This window comes from Sphaerodactylus townsendi, linkage group LG07 (genome assembly GCF_021028975.2).
Source record: "Sphaerodactylus townsendi isolate TG3544 linkage group LG07, MPM_Stown_v2.3, whole genome shotgun sequence".
NCBI classification, from domain to species: domain Eukaryota; kingdom Metazoa; phylum Chordata; class Lepidosauria; order Squamata; family Sphaerodactylidae; genus Sphaerodactylus; species Sphaerodactylus townsendi.
Window position 1 is genome coordinate 105,821,971 of NC_059431.1, and position 23,620 is coordinate 105,845,590.

A 23,620-nucleotide genomic window follows, 5' to 3' on the forward strand; every position below is an offset into this window, starting at 1 on the left:
TCCCCTGAAAGTAAGACGTGGCAAAGTTTTTGTTTGGGAGCATGCCTGTCGAACAGAACACCAGAGCATGCAGCTATGGAGCGGAAAAATAAGACATCCCCTGAAAATAAGACATAGCACATCTTGGGGAGCAAAAATTAATATAAGACACTGTCTTATTTTCGGGGAAACACGGTTGTAATCCTAAGAACACTTCCCTGGAAGAAAGTCCTATCAAATAAATGAGACTTACAATGGAATAAAACTGCTAAAGATTACTTCCTAGTTGCTTACCAATACCGTTCAACCTTTGTCCACTTTGCAGATCCCATTCAGGTGCTATGCAAAATACACAGCTGCTCTCCAAAATGTGTATAAAATCCCCCTTCCATAACATTGGATTGACTGACCCTTGATATACATATGTATATGCCATCAAGTCACAACTGGCTTATGGTAATCCCAGCAATGAGCTGTCAAGGAAAGTGAGAAGCAGAGGCGACTTGTCAATGCCTTCTTCTGCAAGGTCTTCCTTGGTAGTCTTTCATTCAAGTACAAAGCCTGCTTATCTTGTGAGATCTGATGAGCTCAGGCTACACCATGCCACTCTCCCTACCAAAGGACAGCCAGTTACTTGTACATTTTGCTTTTTAGAATCAAATATCAGCTGGGGTTTTAAAAAATCCACAGAAATCTGTTACTTTTACAAATTAAGAAGAGTTTCTACCCCATTGTTATGTTATTCAGGGAACTATTTTGAAGTGCTCCAGAGAGATAGAACCCTTTATAGCAACTTGAAAACTCTTAATAACTACCTGGATAATATTTATCTCACTAGAGAAGGATATATTTGTTGGGTTGAAAACTACCCCCAGGTATAAAACAGTAGACATTATTTTTAGGTGTTTTCCTTTGAAGTGCATTAAGTTCATGTTAGTGGTCTGATACCTTATGCTCAAAACCTAGTTCTTATTGTTTTGGATTTAAAAAATCAGCTTTGTAAAGGAACTATGCAGGTATGAGTTTTTCAATATGCAGAAGTGGAGGAGTGAATCATTCTGCCATATGTCAAAATATGTTTTCAAATTCCAGATGTTCAGTACTGTGAAACACAATGACCTCTGACAACATAAAGCACACAAAATTTGTAGGACATTTTTAACACTAGAGGCATAAGGGATTTGGTGTGGGGGCAGAAATATACTCCAAAGCAAGGTCCCCACCCCCCACAGGACAGTTTTGATAGAATATATTTGGAATATATTTAAGATTAAAGTAAACTGGGGAAGGAAGGAAGGAAGGAAGGAAGGAAGGAAGGAAGGAAGGAAGGAAGGAAGGAAGGAAGGAAGGAAGGAAGGAAGGAAGGAAGGAAGGAAGGAAGGAAGGAAGGAAGGAAGGAAGGAAGGAAGGAAGGAAGGAAGGAAGGAAGGAAGGAATTTTAGTAGCATCTTTTGCACTTCAAAAATCAGTTGTAAATACTGCTGCAGCAGCACCTTGGATAGCTCCCTGCAAAAACTCTGTGAGTGGCAGTGACATCATTCCTGTCTGGAGGAACCCATGAAGATGCCCTATATGGAATCAGACCATCGGTCCATGAAGGTCCAAGGCCTCAGGCTGAAGTCCTTCACATCACCTACTACCTGACCATTTTAACTGTAGACGCTGGGGATTGAACCCGGGACTTTTGGAATGTGAAGCAGATGCTCTTCCATTGAACCACTGCTTCTCCATCCTGTTCACTCTGATCCAGATACAACCCACCAAATGACAGGGAAAAGGGTAACCGGTTGAAAAGGGGAACACCTACCTCACAAGATGTCTGTTGTGGGTAGAGGAAAGGAAATGAGTTTGTAAGCTGCCTTGAGTTTCCTTACAGGAGAGAAAGCCCGGGTATGAATCCAAACTACTTCTCCTCCTCCTCCTCCTCTTTCTCTTCCTCCTCCTACAATTTTGGCAACCAAAGGGACTGGGTGCTTTTTTAAAGAATAAAAGTGGGGAACTCATAGGACAAGAAACACAGATTGTTTGTTAAACTCTGTAACAATATGCCACTTTTTAAAAAGCCCTCCTCTAGTAGTGTACAGATATGGAATGGCTACTGCGGGAGGCTAGGATAAGGAAAATGAGGGGGAAACCTACCAGGTGGAAGCCCTATTTCTGCATCATAGTGTTGACAGTGACGACCACAACACAGAAACGCGGCAAGCCAATCCTTATGTGGAAAACACCCTAGACCAGTGGTGGCGAACCTTTGGCACTCCAGATGTTATGGACTACAATTCCCATCAGCCCCTGCCAGCAATTGGCCATGCTGGAAGGGGCTGATGGGAATTGTAGTCCATAACATCTGGAGTGCCAAAGGTTCGCCACCACGGCCCTAGACTAACCTGCTCCCTCCCATCCTTGTTTTCCATGTTCAAGGCTTGGAGGAGCATTGAGTCACATCAGTGCCCACGGTCTTATGTGGGACAGGTCAGATGCAGGTTTACCATCTCATTGGCTGTTAGTGAAAGCCAGGCCGATTGTGAGAAAGCAGAAAAAATATATTTTTTTTTCTGAGAAAGTTGTTTACTGCAGCTACACTTGCTGGTTTGAGGGGAGAGCGTCTTTTCTTTCCTGAACCTGCATCTGCTTGGTATTCCTCCGCCAATTTTCTCTTGGCACTTGGAGCAATCTGCTGCCTCCTTCTTCGGTGTTTTTTTGTACCTCAGCAATCTGTCTGGTTTGCATCCGCTTTCTGCAGCAAGCCGTTCGGTGAGTAAGTAGCATCATTGGAAGCTGTCAGGGAAGCTTACGAGCAGATGGCGTACGAAATAACCCTCGCAGTTATTGACAAAACATTAAGTCAGGACCGGATCAATTTGGTTGTACATTGATTGGTGCAGAAATCTTCCCGAAGACCCGCACAACCTTTCCCGGCGTGTCAGCAGGGAGTAAATAACTGGCTTTAAATAGACTTTGACTGTGTTGTGAAAGCAGACCTTCGGAGGCACAAGGAAGGGCGAGATGGCTTGATAACAGCTCTCAGTTATACTCTTCCACTTTCAGAACAGATGTGATGCTCATGGTAGGGGAATCAAAAGAAATCCTGACACAAATAGAGCCATTAAACCACACACTTTAAAAGACTGCCTGCACACACAAGTGATGCAGTATCTGCATATGCAAAGGATACAAGGAACAAAGCCAGCATGGTATGGCCCGTGTGTCAGACGAGGATTCATGGGACTTGGATTCAAATCTGCTATGGAAATTCTCCGATGACAGTTAGTTGTAGGTCAGTGGTTCATCCACTGTGACCAGGCCACACAGCCCGGAAAACCCACCACAACCAGTTGAATCCAGCCATGAAAGCCTTTGACAATACATTCACCACATGACCTTGGCCCCTATCATTCTTTGGGCCCCAACTTTGTCATGTGCAATGTAAAACTTTGCCTTAGTTACTCTTCAGCAGCAGTAGCTGGAGAACTTGTGCCCATGGTGAGGTGCACCGGGCTGCTTGGCAGCCTGTGCCTGCATGCACTGCTTCCTGCCTAAGGATCATGAGTGGCTACGCCCTGCCACAGCCCCAGGAATGTCTCACCCACTGAATGCCCAGCTACGCCTGGGCCGCGTCTCACTGGCCCCCACTCAGGCACTACATACACCACAGTTTGAATCCCACCACCATGGGAACCTGTTACTAAAATTTTTGGATTCCACCACTGCCATTTAAAGCTAAATCTGGTGAAGCCCAGCCTTGAATTGCACACACATACCTCAGTACTCCACGTGGAGTTCAGGGGCAGAGGTACTATTCGACAGGGCTTTTGGGATAGCAGGGCTTCTGGAATAGGGGTGGGTGGAATGGGCTGCCTGGAGTCCCCCCTATTTATCCCCCTTCTGCACATGCAGAATAATGCACTTTCAACCCACTTTGCAGCTGGATTGTACTGTGCGGAATAGCAAAATCCACTTGTAAACAGTTGTGGAAGTGGATTGAAAGTGCATTATTCTGCAAGTGCGGAAGGGGCCTTAGATATACCTTTGGGTGGTGGAGAGTGCCATCAAGTTGCAGCTGATTTATATCAGCGCCATAGGATCTCCAGGCAAGAAATATTCAGAAGTGGTTTGCTATTGCCTGCCTCTTTTTAGCCGCCCTAGACTTCCTTGGTGGTTGTCCAGCCAAGTGCTATGGCTGACCCAGCTTAGCTTTTGAGATCTGACAAGATTGGGCTAGCTTGGGCCACCCAGGTCAGGGCAAGTGAAGTCTGCAAGGTAAAAACAACAACAACAACAATACTGCTCAGTTCTAAAGAGTGGCCAGCATAATGCCCACCTGGCACTGCTGGAAGTGTGGGTGGATGATGCCACATGTTTTATTTAATGAAGGTTTGAATTATTTATACATGTAATTTTAACTGAAGATGTTGTAAGCCACCCTAAGCCCAACTTGGTTGGGAATAGGCAGCTTAGAAATGCAATCAACAAACAAACAAGAACATTAATTAATTTAAAATAACGACTAGAGAGGCATGTACAGTATTTAAAATCCTGCCACAGGCCACCAGCTGGTCAGCATGAGGTTTAACTTTATCTCATTGACAAAAGCTCTCTTCTTAGATCAATACACAGGGATGTAGGTAAGGGGGGGATGTTTCTTGGGTTCAAACCCCTTTTGTTACATGTCTGGCTTGCTTGAAATAATGCATGGAATGGAACAGCCGGAAAGCCCTCAGTCACCAAACCCACCCCATAAAAAATCTATACCTATGTTACTGTCCACAGGTTCTTTTCACAGGTTCTCCAGATACTATGGATTACCCCATCAGCCCCTGCCAGCATGGCTAAGTGGCAGGGCTGATGGGAATTGTAGTTCATGAACATCTGGAGGGCCATAGTTTGAAGACCCCTGGTCCATACGCAAAACCTTCTCTATCCCAGTCACAGTCTGAGGAAGGAGCAGGTTTCAGTTGGCATTTTCCCCCAAAATTTTATTAATGTTCAGAACACCCAACACCCAGACTTAAAAAACATTTAGTGTAAGGACTGCCAATTTTATCTATATTGAGTGTTAGTAAAAAATTAATACTACTTGTTCTTTATTCGCATACTTAACATTCCATCTTAATAACCACTAATAATAAAAAAGACTTTATTAGGTCTTATATTAACAGTCCACTTAACTGGGCATTTTTCAGAGGGGTATCCAAATGACATCTGTTGTAAGGATTTCTTGCAGCTGTTGGCTGGCCTGCTAGTTCCATTCTCCCACTCTTTAGTCAAGGTATCAGTGAAGCAATGGTGTGTCTAGGATTGTGGGGAAAAGAAGGTGTTCGTGGGTAAAATGTTGATTTGTGGATCAAACAGGTTAATAAGAGCAGTTCCCTCCACTGAAGTTAATGGGTCAGAACTGAAATTACTCCAGACTGCTCAATAACGTTTTTACTGGCATGGGAAGGATCTGATTGTTTTTATCACTAACACACAGTCGTTGTATCAGTGCAGATGATACCAAATTATGTAGGGTGGTGAGAACCACAAAGGATTGCGAAGAGCTCCAAGCGGACCTTGATCAATTAGGTGAGTGGGCTAAGAAATGGCAAATGCAGTTCAATGTAGCAAAATGCAAAGTGATGCACATAGGGGCAAAAAATCCAAACTTCACATGCAAGCTACAAGGGTCGAGGAATGCTATCAGTCACAGACCAGGAAGGGATTTTAGCGTCTTAGTTGATAGTTCAATAGAATATCAACTCAATGCATGGCAGCTGTGAAAAAGGCAAACTCTATGCTGGGGATCATTAGGAAAGGAATTGATAATAAAACTGCAAAGATTGCCCATGCCGCTCTATAAAGCAGTGAATGGTGTGACTGCGCCGGAGTACTGTGTCCAGTTCTGGTTGCCGCGATCTCAAAAGGATATTGAGGAGATAGAAAAAAGTGCAGAGAAGGGCAACAAGGATGATTGAGGGACTGGAGCACGTTCCCTATGAGGAGAGGCTGCAGCGTTTGGGACTCTTTAGTTTGGAGAGAGGAGGCTGCTGAGGGGGGGGATATGGATTGGAAGTCTATAAAATTATGCATGGGTGGTAGAAAATGTTGACAGAGAAATTTTTTTTTCTCTCTTTCTCACAATACTAGAACCAGGGGGGCATTCATTATGAAAATGCTGGGGAAGAATTAGGACCTAATAAAAGGAAACACTTCTTCATAGCGTGTGATTGGTGTTTGGAATATGCTGCCACAGGAGGAATTGTTGATGGCCACTAACCTGGATAGCTTTAAAGGGGCTTGGACAGATTTATGGAGGAGAAGTCGATTTCATGGCTACCAATCTCTTGATCCTCTTTGATCTGAGATTACCGCAAATGCCTTAACAGACCAGGGTGCTTTCGGGAGCAACAGCCGTGAGAAGGCCATTTAGCACCACATCCTGCATGTGAGCTCCCAAAGGCACCTGGTGGGCCACTGCGAGTAGCAGAGAGCTGGACTAGATGGACTCTGGTCTGATCCAGCTGGCTTGTTCTTATGTTCTTATGTTCTTAGTGTTGTATGCCCAAGGCAGATGCCCCTCTTTTAAACAAGTTGCACCTCAGAAGGGTCCTGTCACTCATCGCATTTCAGACCATTTCTCAGAACTACCTTCTACACACTTCCGTTTCTTCACAGTGGGCGGCCATTGTAATGTAAGCAAAGAGGTTATGCACTGTGTATAAATCTCTTTGCTTTAGAAGGCTGACCTTGCTGACAGACTCGTCCCTACCAAGCTAAAATATTCAAGCAGCTCCCTCTTAATGGCCCCACCTCTTTCTCTGAAGGAGAGTTCAGTGATTCTTTTAAATCTTTTGAACATCCTCGCCTACAGATATTTTTTATCCCAGTGAAAAGAAATCATTTTGATTCTCTTTGACGTGGCAATAAGATTGCCAAACAAACTCAGTGGTGCAAAAGGTTACAATACTTCTGTGCCTAGCTGGAAGTTCTGTTTTCTTTTAACCACTTTAAACTTTTTTTTAAAAAAGCAAAAGCTTGTCAGCTTAGGTGTCTGAGTAAACCAAAAAGGTCAGGCTACGTCTATTTTTTTTAAAAAAAATAAAAGTATCAAGGCAAGTCATTTGAAAAGAAGGGTAAAAGGGAGCAGCAGTGGCGTAGTGGTTAAGAGCAGGTGCATTCTAATCTGGAGGAACCGGGTTTGATTCCCTGCTCTGCTGCTTGAGCTGTGGAGGCTTATCTGGGGAATTCAGATTAGCCTACACACTCCCACACACGCCAGCTGGGTGACCTTGGGCTAGTCACAGTTCTTCGGAGCTCTCTCAGCCCCACCCACCTCACAGGGTGTTTGTTGTGAGGGGGGAAGGGCAAGGAGATTGTAAGCCTCTTTGAGTCTCCTACAGGAGAGAAAGGGGGGATATAAATCCAAACTCTTCTTCTTCTAAAACAAATGCATTGGTCAAATAGTAGTTCTTAAATTTCCTGACATTTTGCTGTAACAAAACATGAAAGTGCAACACAGTCAAAACACTTTCCAAGAATGTGCACTTTCTAGTGAATATATACGCTAATGGTATTTCTTATGCAACTAATTCCTGAATAGCTTAGGGTGCATTCCTGTGGTGTTACACCTGCTTGTAACAGGTGTACCTAACACAGGAACATGCTGTAGATCAGGGGTCCCTAAACTATGGCCCGGGGCCCAAATGTGGCCCCTGAAGGCATTTATCCGGCCCGCCAGGCATGGCGGCGATGGCTCCATTCATGTGCAGTGGGGGCTCGAGGGAGAGGAGGAACCGGCCCCAACGGCTGTTGATTGCAATTACATGATGGCACCCCCAAATCTCCATGAATTTTCTGACCCAGAGTTGGAAACCTTACACGTGGCAACTCCTGCTCCGCCCTTCCCTCTCGGCTACTCCATGTGTTGCTCTCAGGCTTTCTGTTCCGTCTCACTCCCATTGGCATCAGCCAGGCTGGCAAATCGCTCGCTGGCTGCTAGGGAGGAAGAACCCAGGAAGATACCTAATCCTGGGTTAGATGGAATGTTTCATTGGGAAAGTTCTCCTTTTTTTTTTACAGGGGAAGGTAATCCACAGCCTCCCCAACAATATTTGGAGCCCACCCTGTACTTGACATACTTTGGTCACTGTTCTAAAAATAGCCCATGACAGAAAGGCTGAAAGGTGAAATCAAACATTTTACAATCATTTGTGCATAGGAATTTGTTCATAGTTTTTTTTAGTCCGGCCCTCCAACAATCTGAGGGACAGTGAACTGGCCCCCTGTTTAAAAAGTTTGGGGACCCCTGCTGTAGATCCTGAAATCTCAAGTTTTCAATAGGACATGGTTCTTGCAAAGCAGACTAATTTTTAGTAGGCAGTGATGCTGATGCTGAGAAGTTTGTGGGAAAATGTGTTTGACAAGTGAACATATTATTTTCAACAGTCACAGTGATTTCTGACCTGAGCCTTAAATGTCCTTGCCTCCTTGCTGTCTGCCTTCAGCAATGTGCTAAACAGTTTTGCAGCTGCATGGTAGCTGTGATGGTGGCATTTCATTTCCTTCCACCTACTTTCGAACATCCAGGGTCATGGAAGTTTCATCGGGTAATTAAATGACTCGGGGTAGGAACTACAACTCCCACAAGGCTGTGCAACATCCATGTTCATGAGAGCAGGGATATTCAGCATCATAGAGTGAGGGCAGGTGTTGCTCTGATTACATCACGTCCCTAAACATGACCTTTTCAGACATTGCATTCAGAGGTGGATTGGCCATTAAGACCACCGGGAGGAGTCCTAGTGGGCTGATCCCCGCTCCAAGGCCGGTCATCAGGCTGGGCCACTCCAGCATAGTGAGGCACAGAACAGACCAGTTGGGCTTCACTTTGCCAGGCCATCCATCTCCTGCTTGGAGCTGCTGGGCAGAGTCTTTCTCCCTTCTTTGGGGCTCTTTTCCAGGGCTGCACTGATGTATACTAGGAACCTGGCAACCACAAATATTGGAAGCACACACTACCTGTGATGTTTCCCATGTGTGGTTGCCATGTTGTCTGAATTGGGGTGATGTATGTATTTTGCATGGGCATACACCCTTGGCAGAGGTGGGATCCAGCAGGTTCTCACAGGTTCCCGAGAGTAGGTTACTAATTATTTGTGTGTGCCGAGAGGGGGTTACTAATTGGTGATTTTGCCACGTGATTTTTGCCTTAGTTACGCCCCTCCTCTCAGCAGTAGCGCGCAGAACTGGAAGCAGTCTAGCAGGAGGTGCACCGGCATGTGTGGCAGCCTGCACCTGCATGCATTCGTTTCCCACCCAAGGACTGGCGCAGTGGCTGTGTCCTTACCACAGCCCCATCCAGGAATGCCCTGCCCCCAGAATGCCCGACCACGCCCCCGTTGTGCCCCACCCAGCCTCAATGGCGCTACGCCACAGTTTGAATCCCACCACCATGGGAACCTGTTACTAAAATTTTTGGATCCCACCACTGACCCTTGGTAAATGCAAACCAGAATCCTGTAAAAACCCACTGGTTTGCAGATATCCAAACAGTACCTGCCTGTAAATTACACATGTCGTCCCTATTTGTTTTTTTTAATCTTTTATTTTTAACATAGAATAAAAATCAAACATAACCATTGTGAAGCCAGTATACATCTATATCATTTGATTTTACAACATCTTAAATTCCAATCATAGTTTTAAGGCTCAAGAAATTAAAATACAGTCTCAATCGTTTATCCTTATTCATAGAGTTCTTATTCACTCTAATTATACAAGTCATTAGTTTATATAACTAGCCAAGTTCTCAATTAGTGTAATCCAAAAAAGCTTTCCATCTTCTTTCATACTCTGTGAACCAAAGATGCTTTGGCTGTTTAGACAATGGTGTATACTGAGAGAATCTTCATGTGGCTGAGAGACTTCTGTTATAAGCAGGTGTAATACCTGACAAAGATTTCATTTTTACATCAGAAGGCAGATCCAATTATATATTAAATAAATTATCCAGCTCTGCTAGCCAGTCCAAAAGGATACCATAGTCAGTGGTATCAAAACTCATTAAGCCCCATTTCTCTTACAGCCAAATTTTCACTCCAAACCGAGGTCAGAAACTGAATTAAAATGTGTCTCAATGATCCATTTCCTCCAGTCTGGAGTTCCCTGGGCATACAGATGGGTAGGTAGATAATGATGAGATGTTTCTCGGCCCCTTCTGCGCGTGCAGAATAATGCACTTTCAATCCACTTTCAATGCACTTTGAAGCTGGATTTTACTGTGCGGAAGAGCATAATCCATTTTCAAACAATTGTGAAAGTGGATTGAAAGTGCATTATTCTGCATGTGCGGAAGGGGCCTCAAAGAGGCCAATATCTTCATTCAGCAAGATAACCAAAGGTCTGTTCACAGGCTTTCTAAATGATAATTTCTTAACTTTCCTCAGATGAAAAAAATTCCCTCTCTTCTTCAGACATAACTTTCACAGATGCACCACTGAGAGATTCGGGTGAAACGGTTTGTGCCAGTTCTGGAAGGTCATCCTTGACTTACCAAGTATTGAGTTTGGCTTTCAATTCTACACATGAGCACCAACTGCGAGCCACAAGAGAGAAAACAGTAGAGAGCAGGAGTGCAGTCAAGTGTAGCTAAACACAACTGTTTCTTTAGAGAAAAGGCAGGCATGTTATTACAATTTAACTGTAGTTTGTCATTGCTTGGAGAACTAAGTTAATATTCCCAGCACAGAACACTTTTCATTGTCATAGCGGTGTGCGCAGGAGAGAGAACCTGTATAATAATGTTCCTTTTCCTTGCAAAAAGAAAAACATTGTAGAAGATGTCTTTTTTTAAAAAAAAAAAATCTGCCTGTTATTATGTCTGCATCCTTTTTGTCCTCGAAGGAATTTATGAGACGTCCATTTTTTTTATCCTCAGTGTAATCCTCAGAGGTAGGTAAAGCAAAGAGAAGATGGTTAACTTTTGTAGATAAGCAAGGATTTCAGCCTAAGTCACCCCTAGCACACAAACCCTCATATTGCAGTCGTTTCATTGGGAAGACAAGACTCACTGGAAAAGACAATAAGGCTAGGAAAAGTTGAAAGCAACAGGAAAAGAGGAAGACCCAACATTTATTTATTTTTATTTATTTATTGTTTGGATTTGTAGACCGCCCCATCCCCAAGGAAACCGTATTGCTCACTTTGCAAGACTTGAGCAAGGCTGTTAATGATATGATGTTTTGGAGGTCATTAATTCATTGCATTGCCATAGGTTGGAAGCAATTCGATGGTGCTCAGCACAAACACATGCAGTCATCCCATTCACCTCTGTGGTTTTAATTATTTAGTATCAGCTGCACACCCAGAAATAAGGAAGTGAGATGATTGAGATTATTGGCTGTAAATAATGGGGCAACTATTGAGGCTAGCCACAGTTCTCCCAGGACTCTCTCAGCCCCACCTACCTTACAAGGTGTCTGTTATGGGAAGGAGAAGGGAAGGAGTTTGTAAGCCATTTTGAGACTCCTTACAGTTGAGCAAAGCAGGGTATAAATCCAAACTCTTCTTCAAAGCAAACAGGAGCCCAATGGAACCTTGAAGACTCACAAATATGTCAAAGTAAAAGTTCAAAGACCTTTATTAGGCATTAAAACATAGCAGAACTAAGTAATCCAAATACAGTTTAACAAAATAAAACAGGTACTCCTGTTTCATAAAGTGCATACTTCAGAGCAAAAGAGGAACCCAGGAAATTATTTCGTAATAGTGAGCAAGAATTTGGCCACTATGTCCAGTTGCTTGGGATTCTCTGTATTCAGAAGATAGTTCAATTTAAGATTAAAAAGGTTTGGGTGGACCAGTAAGGGATCCTGTTTTTAGGGGACTAACAAATATGTATTTCAACATATGTTCCACTTCATTAGGGTGGAACTGTAAGGAATTCCATAGACGCAGAAATAAAAGGCTTTGGGAGTAAAAGTCCATTTATTAAGACATCTTAGAAAGCTCAAGTACACGCAGTGGCAGGAATGACACTTCCCGTCAGAAGCACAGGTTATAATACCATTCACCCCATCCCCCCTTTCCACTGCTTCCCCACTACAGGAACAGAGTCTTCATCTCCCGCGCAAAGATAAAGTCTCCGCCGATGCATCTGGCCCACAGCCCGGGCTGTGGAATGTACTCAAGGTTACTTCACTATCAACACCATTGAATCCTTTACACTCTGCCTCCCCTAAAGAAGACCCCTTCCCCAGGTTTTATCACCTTGGAAAGAAGCGGTGAAAAGCAGAAATAAGGGGTGGGGGGGCTTCAATGATGTTTTCGGAATAAACCGACGATTATACCCAGAGGAATATCCCACCAAGAAACCTAAATATTGCAAGCGTTTGCGATTAAAGCAAGAGTCAAGGACCAAGCGTCAATTTACCGTAGTGCTTGTGGCCATCAATAATAGTGCATTAGGGGAGCCTCTCCGTGAGATTAGGTCGTGCCAGGCATCGGGCGGGAACCTCCCCATGAAACAAGCTGGAATGGAAGACAGGATGGATGTTACTACCAAGAGGAGTTAGGCAAATCCTAAGCGAGCAGTGACATCATTAATCACTTTAGTAATCTGAAAAGGTCCCACAAATCTCTTACCAAGTTTGGAATATTTATGCACGATCTCTGAGATTTTTTTGTAGATAAATACACCCAGGAGCCCTGCACGCAGAGGGAAATCTGAGCGGTGTTTATCTGCTTGCAGTTTTTGGGAGTCACCTTTGCTTTGTTGTAGAAAGGCGGGTCTGGACCGACTTCCATCCCTCAAGCTAGGATGAAGAAATCCATTGTTGAAATTGCTGCTGGGGGGGTCCAAAGCAGCTGCGGGTGGATTGGTAACAGCATGGCGAGGAAGGAGCGACCAGACCTACAATTTCAAAGAGGGGTTTTCTTTTGTACTACCTATGATTCCCGCATTGTTGCACAGCGGCGTACTCCATATACAGCGAATCGCTTCGCACCAATTGTGCTTGGTGGTGAGTTGGTGTAACAAGCGTAAATATTGCTCTAGGGTTCTGTTGGATTCTCTCAGGTGCTACGCCGTCACTTTGAGCGTGTGGTAGGGGGCGAGCGGCGGCCGGCGGTGACTTTTAACAACCCAAAAAACGGCTTTCCAGAACTTTAGAGATGAATTGGGGGACGCGGTTGGAGACCATATACTTACTGCTGGTGGAATGGAGGCGGTGGCAAACATGTTGAATAAACAACCGTGCCAATTTAGGAAGCGGAGGGGATGGAAGCACATGCCGGAATAAAATATGGGCTTGCTTAGAGAAGGCAAGATCTACCACCACCCATAAAACCCGTATTGCCATGACTTTCGGGCAAATCTGCCGTGAAATCGCGGGAGATGACTTCCCCAAAGGCGGGAAGCTGCACGGGAGAGGGTTCAATAGTCCGTAAGGCTTTCCCGGGATAGTTTTGGCTTCTGCACAAACAGGGGCAGCCACTTAATGGCAATACCTCCGGTAATGGCACCGCGTTCTGCAGCGCCACCAGAACTGCCGGCGGAGCTGAAGTGCAGAGTTTTCAAAAAGCCGAAAATGTCCCGGCCGACGGGGCAGCCGTGGCAAGCTTCAAGAACCTGCTTGAGGAGGGGGGGAGGCACGTACCAACATTCCCCCCTCAGCCAGGCTCCGTTCTCCCAAAGCGCGTTTAAGGGTCTCCTTCGACGGCTATGGAGGCTCATGCAGCCCGCCCCTCCCTCAATTCCCGAAGGAAAGGAGAGACGAGACTGGGGCGGGGGGTGGAGAAGAAGTGGACGTTTGAGATAGGGTGACAGGCAACCCCAACTGGCGCTGGGAGGGTAAGAACAGTGCGTGGAATGTCACCGTAAGGCGGCCCCACACCCCTCCACGGGTAGGCGCGAAACCGCGTCAACCAATTTGTTAGTTTTCCCAGAGGAAAAATGGACTGTAAAAGAGAAGCGAGAAAAGAAAATCGGCCCAACGAAGTTGTTTTGCGGACATCTTGAGGGGGGTGGAAAGAGCTGCCAGGTTTTTATGGTCAGAATACCAAACTTGAAAGGGGTGCTTAAACCATCCGGCCAGTGGCGCCAAGTGGAGAGTGCACCTTTGAGCGCGCCAGTCTCCTTGTCTCTGACAGTCCAGATTGGGTTCGGCACCAGAGAATTTTTTAGACAAATAAGCACGCTGGAACCAGTCTACCATCTTTATTTTTTCTGCAACAGGGACTGCCCCAAGTGCTTTGTCCGAAACGTCCACGTGAACTTTAGCAGGAGATCCGGGTCAGGGTGCTGGGATAGGTTCGGTGGTAAACGCAGATTTTAATAGTTGAAAAACTGTTTGACATTCCTCCAGACCAGAAAAGGGGGGCCCGGGCCTTGGCGGACAGTGGATCTTTACCCTTAGATGCGTAAGAGAGTCTGTAGAGAGGGAGAGTCAGCTCATACAGGTAAAATTTGGGTATAAAATCACGATAGAAATTAGCAAAACCAGGCTACGACTGGAGTTCTTCGCGGTTGGTGGGGGCCAGGCCATTGGAGGACTGCGTCAATTTTAACGGAATCCATTTTTTAAGCCCTTTCGGTGAGATCCGGTAGTAACCAAATAGTGAAATGAAATTCTGATGAAAACAGCATTTGGAGGAAGCTTGGCAAAGAGGGAGTTGTCAAGCAAAGCGTTTCAATGCCTCTCAGACTAATGGCTAATATATCTTCTATGGTTTGCGAGTAAATTAAGATAAATCTAGAGGTATACAACCACTCCCTTGTACAGTAAAATCATGGAGAACTTAGATTTGATAAAGGGCCATGAAAGCTCGGGGGGGGCCCCACTTAGCCGGAATGGCATTGTTAAATATTCATTTCAGTCCAAAGCTTTTAGCGTTAAGCGCATCCGGGTGTTCATAACTTCCAGCAGTTACTGACTCTGTAGTAAAGCTTCTCTCCAAGTCCAATTTAGTAAAATCGCGTCCTTTGCCGAGTGCATCTAAAAGGTCCTTCGGTCAAAGGCCGAGGATATTCTGATGAACAGGGAGACCGCGTTGAGGATTCTCGATAATCTGTGCAAAGGCGTAGGGACAAATGCTCGCGTAGGCAAGCGGAACTTGAGCAGCGTGTGTGTGTTGGCTGTAGCCCGCCGTATAAACCAGCGAACTTAAGGTTCTTGTCTAAGAAGGCTTTGACGAAGTTCCTTCTCCTCATTAGGACTCATCGCGTTGGAATTCTACCCTTGCAGGTAGTTGTGCCCCTGATTTGTATGACAATTTGGTCGGATGTCTCTGTGGGGCGGCGCTTGTTAGCATTCCTGCTCCTGAAAAACTCTGGCTGAATCCTGATACGGAATTGCTGGGATGCCAATAGAATCGGGAGCAATCACTGAGGAAACCAGAGAGGGGTGTGTGTCAGGAAGGCGTTAGGTTTTCTTCCCAATTCATGTGATTACCGCAGGGAAGTCCAGTGAATTCACAGGATCGCTGTACCAGGCTGAATTTTGGTTCATGTAACCAGCCAACCAAGGCATGTACCCAAAACTATGGAGTGTTTGGCCACTGGCGCCAAAATGAAACTAATTTTCTCCCAATGGTGCGGTATAGCGACGGAGGAGAACCGGATATGTTTTGTACTGGGCCGGTCCTTCGTTTCGGAGGGGGCTGCCGTCCATTTGGGTGAATGGTGGATGGCCTTAGCCAGGGGAATTCCGGTCTGAACCTGGCTCCTCTACTACACCTGGGGGCGCGTTAAGCGTTGGGAGCGGCCGGAATCCACAAAGGCGGAGGCTATAATAAGTGTCCATTTAGCGGGGTTATTTAGAAATGCTTGAACAGTAATGGGAGCGCTACCTTCACTCACTACGTCAGGAGTAGGGCCCATGTCCATGGAGACTCGAAGAAAAGGGCAAAACAGCTGGCACCACCATCACCTGGGTCGCATGCTCCGGAGTCACCGCTTTAGGCGAGCCAATTAGGAAGCGACCCTGATACTCAAGTAGAGTAAGTTTTAGCAGGCGGAGTCTTGTGGAGCTAAGGCCGAGTTGGTTTTTGCTTCTTAGGACAGTTGGCGGCTAAGAATACGGCCTGGCCCCTCGCGGTAAAGACACAATCCAAGTCGTGGACGGTTTCAGAGGTGGTTTTACGGCATTGGAAATGACTGGAGGCTTGATTTGGTGAACCCCAGTAGTACGGTTTTAGGAAGTGACCTCCTTGTAATGTATTCCAGCGAGACGCTGCACCTGAGACCCCCAACTGGATCCAATCTGCAATGAGTACGAGGAACCGGAATTCCAAAACACCGTTTCAAAATGAGTTTGCTATCCACGCACATCTGAGAAGTATTCGCATTTTAAGCGCGTTCAGAGCCACTCCAGGAATCCGAGCAACCGCCGCACGAAATTCCGCGAGACAAATTCTGCACCGCGGCGGTTGCCTTGCTGGATGGTTTTGATGGTCACGGGATAACTGTTCTCGGTACCGGGATCGCGAAAGCGCGCTCTTAAAGCAGGAGGAATCACCGGGCGCACAATACGAGAGTCCTCCATCCTGCAAATCCAAACTGATCACGAACCAAGTCGACTGCTGCCCCATCCAGGACTGAACCCGATGTCCCGTATTTTTTCGCGTTCAGACCGGTGCAGATCATCATAGTCTTCCAGAGTGGGCATTGGGTTGCAAGATGAAGTAGGGAAGTTTGGAAGGCGGTCCCATCAAAGCGGGCTGGTATCGAGAGCCGATAGTAAGCCCCGTTAGGCGTATGGCGCCTGCTGGAAGGTGGTTCGCGGCTGGTTGAGCAGGTTGGGCGGAGGCAGCTGTTGTACGGGGGGGGGGCGGAATCGAGGGCGCTGGTAGGTCGCAGCTGGCGTTGGAGTGGCAGGATGATGCGTAACCCCCCTGGCACCGGCATGATCAGTAACAGCGAAGGCTCCGGCGAATTTCGGGCCCCCTGGTCTGCTGCCTCAACCCAGTTCCCTCTCCAGCGCCAGCTTCAGCTCCCTCTCGCTGGGAGCCAATGCATCTTAGTGCGCGAAAATTACCGAAGCAACTTTTCCTGCGTTCTAAGCTTAACCAGTTAAGTCAGGTTCAAGGGCTTCCGATGCAGTTTCACTTTGCGTGCGCAGAACCACAGGCAACGCTTTAAGTGCTGGAGTTGTAAATCCAATCCTGGACTGTTCCAGGACTTTATCATGGACTGAGCGATTCTGGGCGTATTGTCGATTGGAGCAGCGTCCTCTTTTGGCCGCGAGTCCCAGCTCGAGCCTGAACTTCTTCCGTTGGCATTTCCGGGTTACTCTACCGGGTTTTGAAAATATTACGCCGCAGCTGTGCCCGTTCACTCGATAATAAAGCGTTCACGGTTCCATGCGGTTTGGGCGAGATATAGAGGTCGTACAGCTGCCTCATCCCGATCTTCTCTCGATGGGAGAGGAAACCGGTCCGACTGGGAATGCCAGGCTCTCTTCGGGCTCTTCGTCATTCGAGGCAGCGAGCCATCGGAGGCCACCGCTTGCTTAGTAGCCACCGGTGGCTCCCCGAGGCACCTCGATCGCGATCGCCGGACCGGGATGAAGGGGGTCCGATTGGGAGGCGTGCAGGATACCCCTCCGATTACGAGGTTGAATCCCGGTGTCGCTGGGCCGGGCCCCAGATGCTGGCTGCCCACGGTGGTTCGCCGGAGCATCGAAATGCCGAGTCCAGAAGATGGATTCAATGGATTCCTGGGTTGCCGCATCGAAGGTGGTCAAGCCCGTCTCATCCATGACAGGTTACATCTGAGGGTTTGCCGTCCTGCGAGAACGGGTAGAGATCAAGGTCCACGAGGCGCTCGATCCATGGATGCGCCCCAAGCGACTCATGGGAAGTCCGTTGGTGATCGTCGCGTCCCTCGTTCCAACGGAATTAAGGAAGACTGATGCGCCAATCACGAGGGCGGGATAGAGCCACCAGCGAGGAGCCCGTTCTCCTGCCGGTTTCGCCAGATCCAGAAGGGAAGATTTCGGAACCCTCTTTGGGGGCTACCGCGCGGCCCTCCGCAGTAACATTCAACCTCTCCATCGCATAGACAAGGAGTCCACTTGCACAAGAATATAGATGAATTAAGATTCCTGCCACAATGTAAGGAATTCCGCCAGGCCTTAGAAATAAAAGGCTTTGGGAGTAGGAGATCCATTTATTAAAGACATCTTAGAAAGCTCAAATTACACGCAGTGGCAGAAATGACACTTCCCGTCAGAAGCACAGGTTATAATACCATTCACCCCATCCCCCCTTCCTGCTTCCCATGGGAACAGAGTCTTCATCTCCCGCGCAAAGATAAAGTCTCCGCCGATGCATCTGGCCCACAGCCCGGGCTGTGGAATGTACTCAAGGTTACTTCACTATCAACACCATTGAATCCTTTACAGGTACGTACATCCAAAGGAGATATATTTGTACTGAAAGATACAACTAAGAGAAAAGTGGGAGTGATGAGACATTCCTATATCACCTGTGGATGTGTGCTCCTATGCATCTGAAGAAGTGAGTGCTGGTTGAAAGATGGGGCAAGGAGATGCTGCAGCTATGTTTTCTCCTCCAGTCTTGACTGCATGCTTCTACAGGGGACTCATGGAGAATGCCTGCCTTCCCCAAAGGTCCTTCAAAACATTGGAGAAGAAAATAAATGAGTAGGTTTGGATTTAAGGGTTTAGATTTCTCTTCTGTAAGGAGTCTCATAGTGGCTTACAAACTCCCTTTTCCTTCTTCTCCCCACCACAAACATTTTTCCTTCTTCTCCCCACCACAAACACTTTGGCTCATTCCGCACATGCAGAATAATGCACTTTCAAACTGCTTTCAGGGCTCTTTGAAGCTGTGCGGAATAGCAAAATCCACTTGCAAACAGTTGTGAAAGTGGTTTGAACCCGCATTATTTTGCGTGTGCGGAAGGGGCCTTTGTAAGGAAGGTGGGGCTAAGAGTTCTAAGAGAACTGTGACTAACCCAAGGTCAATTACATGCAAAGTGGAGCCCGAGACAATATAAATGTCAGCAGCAAAAACACAATACCCCTGTCTGGCTCTAATGCAAGATTAGGTGGACAACAGATGAATTTGAAGCACAAACACACATACACTAGGAGGGGAATCCCTAAACCACTTCACAGGCAACAAGTCTCTATCATGAGATCATGATAGAGACTTGTTGCCTGTGAATTGGTTTAGGGATTTCCCTCCTAGTGTATGTGTGTTTGTGTTTTAGATTCATCTGTTGCCCACCTCATGTATAGTGCACAAGTTTAAGGATATGTATGTCTTAAATATTTTCATTAAAATGGAGTTTTTAATCTTGTATTAGAGCCAGACAGGGGTATTGTGTTTTTGCTGTTGACACTAACCCAAGGTCACTCAGCAGGAGCGTAGAGTGAGGAAACAAATCTGGTTCACTAGGTAAGACTCTGCTGCTCATACGGAGGAGTGGGAAATAAAACTCAGTTCTCCAGATTAGAGTCCACCCTCTCTTACCCACTACACCACGGTGGCAGAAGTAACTGGTTCTCAGCTCACCCTGCTTCCTTGTGGTGTCAAGCTTTTTTATAATTGATAACAAAATGTTTATAACTCTCTTCACGAAAACGTGACACATTCTTCCCGGCAAACTGGGTTAAAAATTACAGCAGTATTTTCTGTCCAGCTTCTATTGCTGGCCTTGTAGCTCCTCAGCTAAATATATGAACGCATAAATCTGGGGGACTATTCTGCATGCTGTTTTTCTCTTGTGATAGAAGATACAAAGCAGTACAGAGGGGGGCAGAGCTGCAGGGTGGGAGATAATTTTATTGGTCCATAATTCAATTTTTTTTCTTAAACCATTCTAGCACAGATGATAGAAAAGATGGAAGCTTTGCAGAATATGTATGAGCCAGGGTATGCAGGCATCCTATGAACATTGTGGAGATGCAGGATCCTATTAAAGGCAGCTGATCGATTGCATCCCTATACAAGGGGACCCTATGGCCAGGAATGGCTGCTCTGCTGGCTCCAGAGGGCTTTCAGGCAGCACAGGGAGGCAGGGGAAAAGAAGAATTCACTGGCCACCCGTAAAGCCCTCCATTGCCCGAAATGAGTTAAAGTTGCCTGAAAGGGTGTTATAACTCAGAGGCCCGCCCCACAGTATTCTTGGCACCAAAGCCTGAGTGGAAGCCAACTAAAGTCAGCTCCACCCCTGAGAATGCCCCAGCCTGCCCCCTCATGTGCTGGCATCCAAGAAGATGTCAGCATACCTTCATGGTGCCCCCTACTTCTGGGTTTTGCCATCATGGAGTTATGGAGGGGGCGAATGTCAGCGTCCTTGTCCTCTATGTAACCTCAGCTTGTGGGTTCTGTGGGGCAGTACTTGGAATGAGTTGCAACAACAATTTTTAAACAACAAAATGGTTTACTTTTCTTTACAATTAACACTTGTAAAACATCAACATTTAACGTTACAATTCAAGGTCCTGTTCAGGTTGCATTTCAAGTCCTTCTATTTACAGTCTACTGATATTGCCAAGTCCAAATTCTTCTTTGCTGGTGGTTGGTTTTGAAGACTCCAAGGGCTTGATGAACAGGTTGCAACATGATGAAGGTTTCCAGGAGAACTCTCACCCATTACAACCACACAAGAAAACCCTGAAACAATAAACTCCTCCCAGTAGTTCCCAACAATATTGCAAATTACCTTAACAAGGTGTTAAGGGCTTATAGAAATCAAGGTCCGAGTCTGGTACCCTTGTCTTCTCCAAAGAGCTCTGAGTTCTGCAGCATTCTGCTTCCCTTCAGACTCCACCCCTTTCTGGGTCAACCCATTCTGGGCATACCCATTCTGGGCATGGGGGTTACATCTACACTGGCAAAGATGCTATTTCGACCCCACGCCGCATCCGAGCAGTGATTTCCCCCCCTCCTTTGGTTTGGGTTAATCGTTTAAAGCATGAAAGAGGGAGTGAAAGCAATAATATGAGGCAGAAATTATATGGACACTTATGGGAGAGTGTGCCACTGAACTCTGTGGCATTTAAACACATTTAAGGTGTAGTGGTCAGTAGTTTCACCGGAAATGGACAATCAAGCACGATCACTAAAACTGGTATTGTCTAAAACAGAGGTCTGCAACCTGCGGCTCTCCAGATGTTCACGTACTGCAATTCCCATCAGCCCCTGCCACCATGGCCAATTGGCAGGGCTGATGGGAATTGTAGTCCATGAACATCTGGAGAGCCGCAGGTTGCAGACCCCTGGTCTAAAAGGTCTCTACTTGGATGTTGAATTAGTACGTATGATTGCTTTTCAGCTTGAAAATATTGCAAAATTTGGATCTTACGTTCTTAGGAATAAAAGCCAGATAATTCAGACTTTGTTCCCAAATCTCCCCTATCTAAACCATATTTTTTTTAAAAAAATTGGACAATTTGAGATGTAAGAAGGCAAGGTTGCAAAGAATGACATTGTTCTTCAAATGCTCCAAAAATGTTCAACTTTTGAAGAATTCGTTTTTATACCCTGTAGTGCTTTTCTATAACTTGAAGGAGTCTCAAGGTGACTTACAGTGGGTGGGGAGTGGGGACTTACAGTCACCTTCCTTTCACCTCCCCACAACAGAAACCTTGTGAGGTAGGTGGGGCTGAGAGAGTTCTGAGAGAACAATGACTGGCTAAGATCACCCAGCGAACTTCATGTGGAGGAGTAGGAAAACAATTTGGTTCATTGTCAAGGCATCTGTGCAATCCCACATGGGGACTGCGCTTGTACAGGCCACACACGGAGCTTGTCAGTTAGCTCTAAAAAGAGCGCTATTCATGTAGTAAGTGCTCCGCTCCTCCCCAGTCATGTGCCTGGGTCAATGGACTTTCCCACGCAGGGTCATGTGATCAGGGGGAGGGGCCACTTTCCCTCCCGTTCTCTCTTCGCTGCCACGTGGAGCAGGAGCATTTCCGGTTAGCTGAGAAATTTTACCTCAGTCTTTGCGGCCATTTTGTTTTTTTGGTTAGTGGTTGTTTCTAGCGCCACCTAGTGCTTTTTAACTTTCAGGGTTTACCTAGCTTAGGCCGGTTTTTGCTTTACTTTGTTTTTTGGGTTAGTTCAGTTTCTGAAAGTGTACTGCGCCATTTCATAATGGTGCAGTACACTTTCAGGAACTGAGCTGACCCGAAAAACAAAGTAAAACAAAAACAAAGTAAAACTATAAGTCTTGCCGCTCTTGTGGCACCAAGATGTCTTATCTGGATGGGCATTCCAATTGCTTGGCTTGTTTCGGAGGAAGAACATGCTGTGTCCTCTTGCTGGGCTCGTGCTTTGTTTTCCTGCCTGATGAGGTAGGATTGTGTGGTGGCCATGAAGGTGGCCATTTACGAAAAGACCCTTTGACCTGGAGCTGATGGCAAAGAAGAACTGTTCCTGGACATGGCTCCTTCCTCAGACACTTTTGAGCAGCCTCCTCACGCTGCTTCAGCACCTCCCCCTAAGAAGTCTTGGTGTAAGACATTTGGAGGCAGTTTCTCTCCCCTTCTTGAAGGGGTTCACTCTCCTCATAAGGAACCCTGCTCACCTGGGTGATCTCTACTTCCCGCATCTCAGCAAGGGGAAAAGCAGAGCTTTGATGCCTACTTGTCATTGGAGGTCCCCATTTTAGATTGTCCCTGAGGACATGTTGGAATCCCTTCGCCTCCTGCAGGTGGAAGGGTTAAAGTTGGCCAAATCTCAAATGAGCGTGGCCAGGGCAGTAGCGTATAGCACAGTCATGCGGCACCACACATGTCTTTGCTCCTCCAGCTTATCCCATAAAGTCAAAGTTGGAAGATTTGCCTTTTGACAGGGAGCAGCTCTTCAGTGAAGACATTGATGATGTGCTGCATGGCCTTCATAAGGACAGGCTTACAGCTAAATCCCTTGGGATCTCACAGCCTGCCTCCTTGAGTTGTAAGGGTCTCATGGCCTTGGCAACACTCACTGCATGCTTTGCTTGGCTACAAATGCTGCCCTTACAGAACAGGTTCATTAGGGTGTTCAGAATTAATATTGACCCACAATGGGGCAGGTTGCCTATTCCCAGACAGGTCCTAAAACCCTTAAATGGTGGCAGGTGGATGGTAACTTTTTTAAAGGATGCCTGCTCCTGCAGTGTGGGAACCATGGATGCCTCCCTAGAGGGCTGGGATGAGCCTGGCCAGGGCTATACTGTTCAGGGACTCTAATTTCAACATGAGTCTTCGTTACATATTAACTTGCTCGAACTCAGAGCCATTAGACATGCTCTGGTTTCTTTTATGGGTCTGCTTCAGGGCAGAGGCATGCTGATTGCCATGAACAACATGGTGGCCAAGTGGTAAAAGCTTCGGCAAGCAGGGCTGGGCACAGTTTCCCGCCATTCCCAGAGGAATACCAAAATCCGGGGAACTGGAGCCCATCTCGTAAGACTCCTGCCTGTCAGCAATCCATTTGGCCAACTCTTCCAAAACCTGGGCAGATGAGCTAAGCGGGACCTGCAAGACCAGCATGAGTGGACAGTGACAGGGCAGTATCTTCAGCCTTTGTTTGATGCCTGGGGGGAACCGGCCATAGATCTGTTCACTTCAGTGACAAATGCCAAGTGTTCCCTGTATGGCATGAGGAGAGGGGAGGGTCCGCATTCCCTATAAAATGCCTTCCAGGT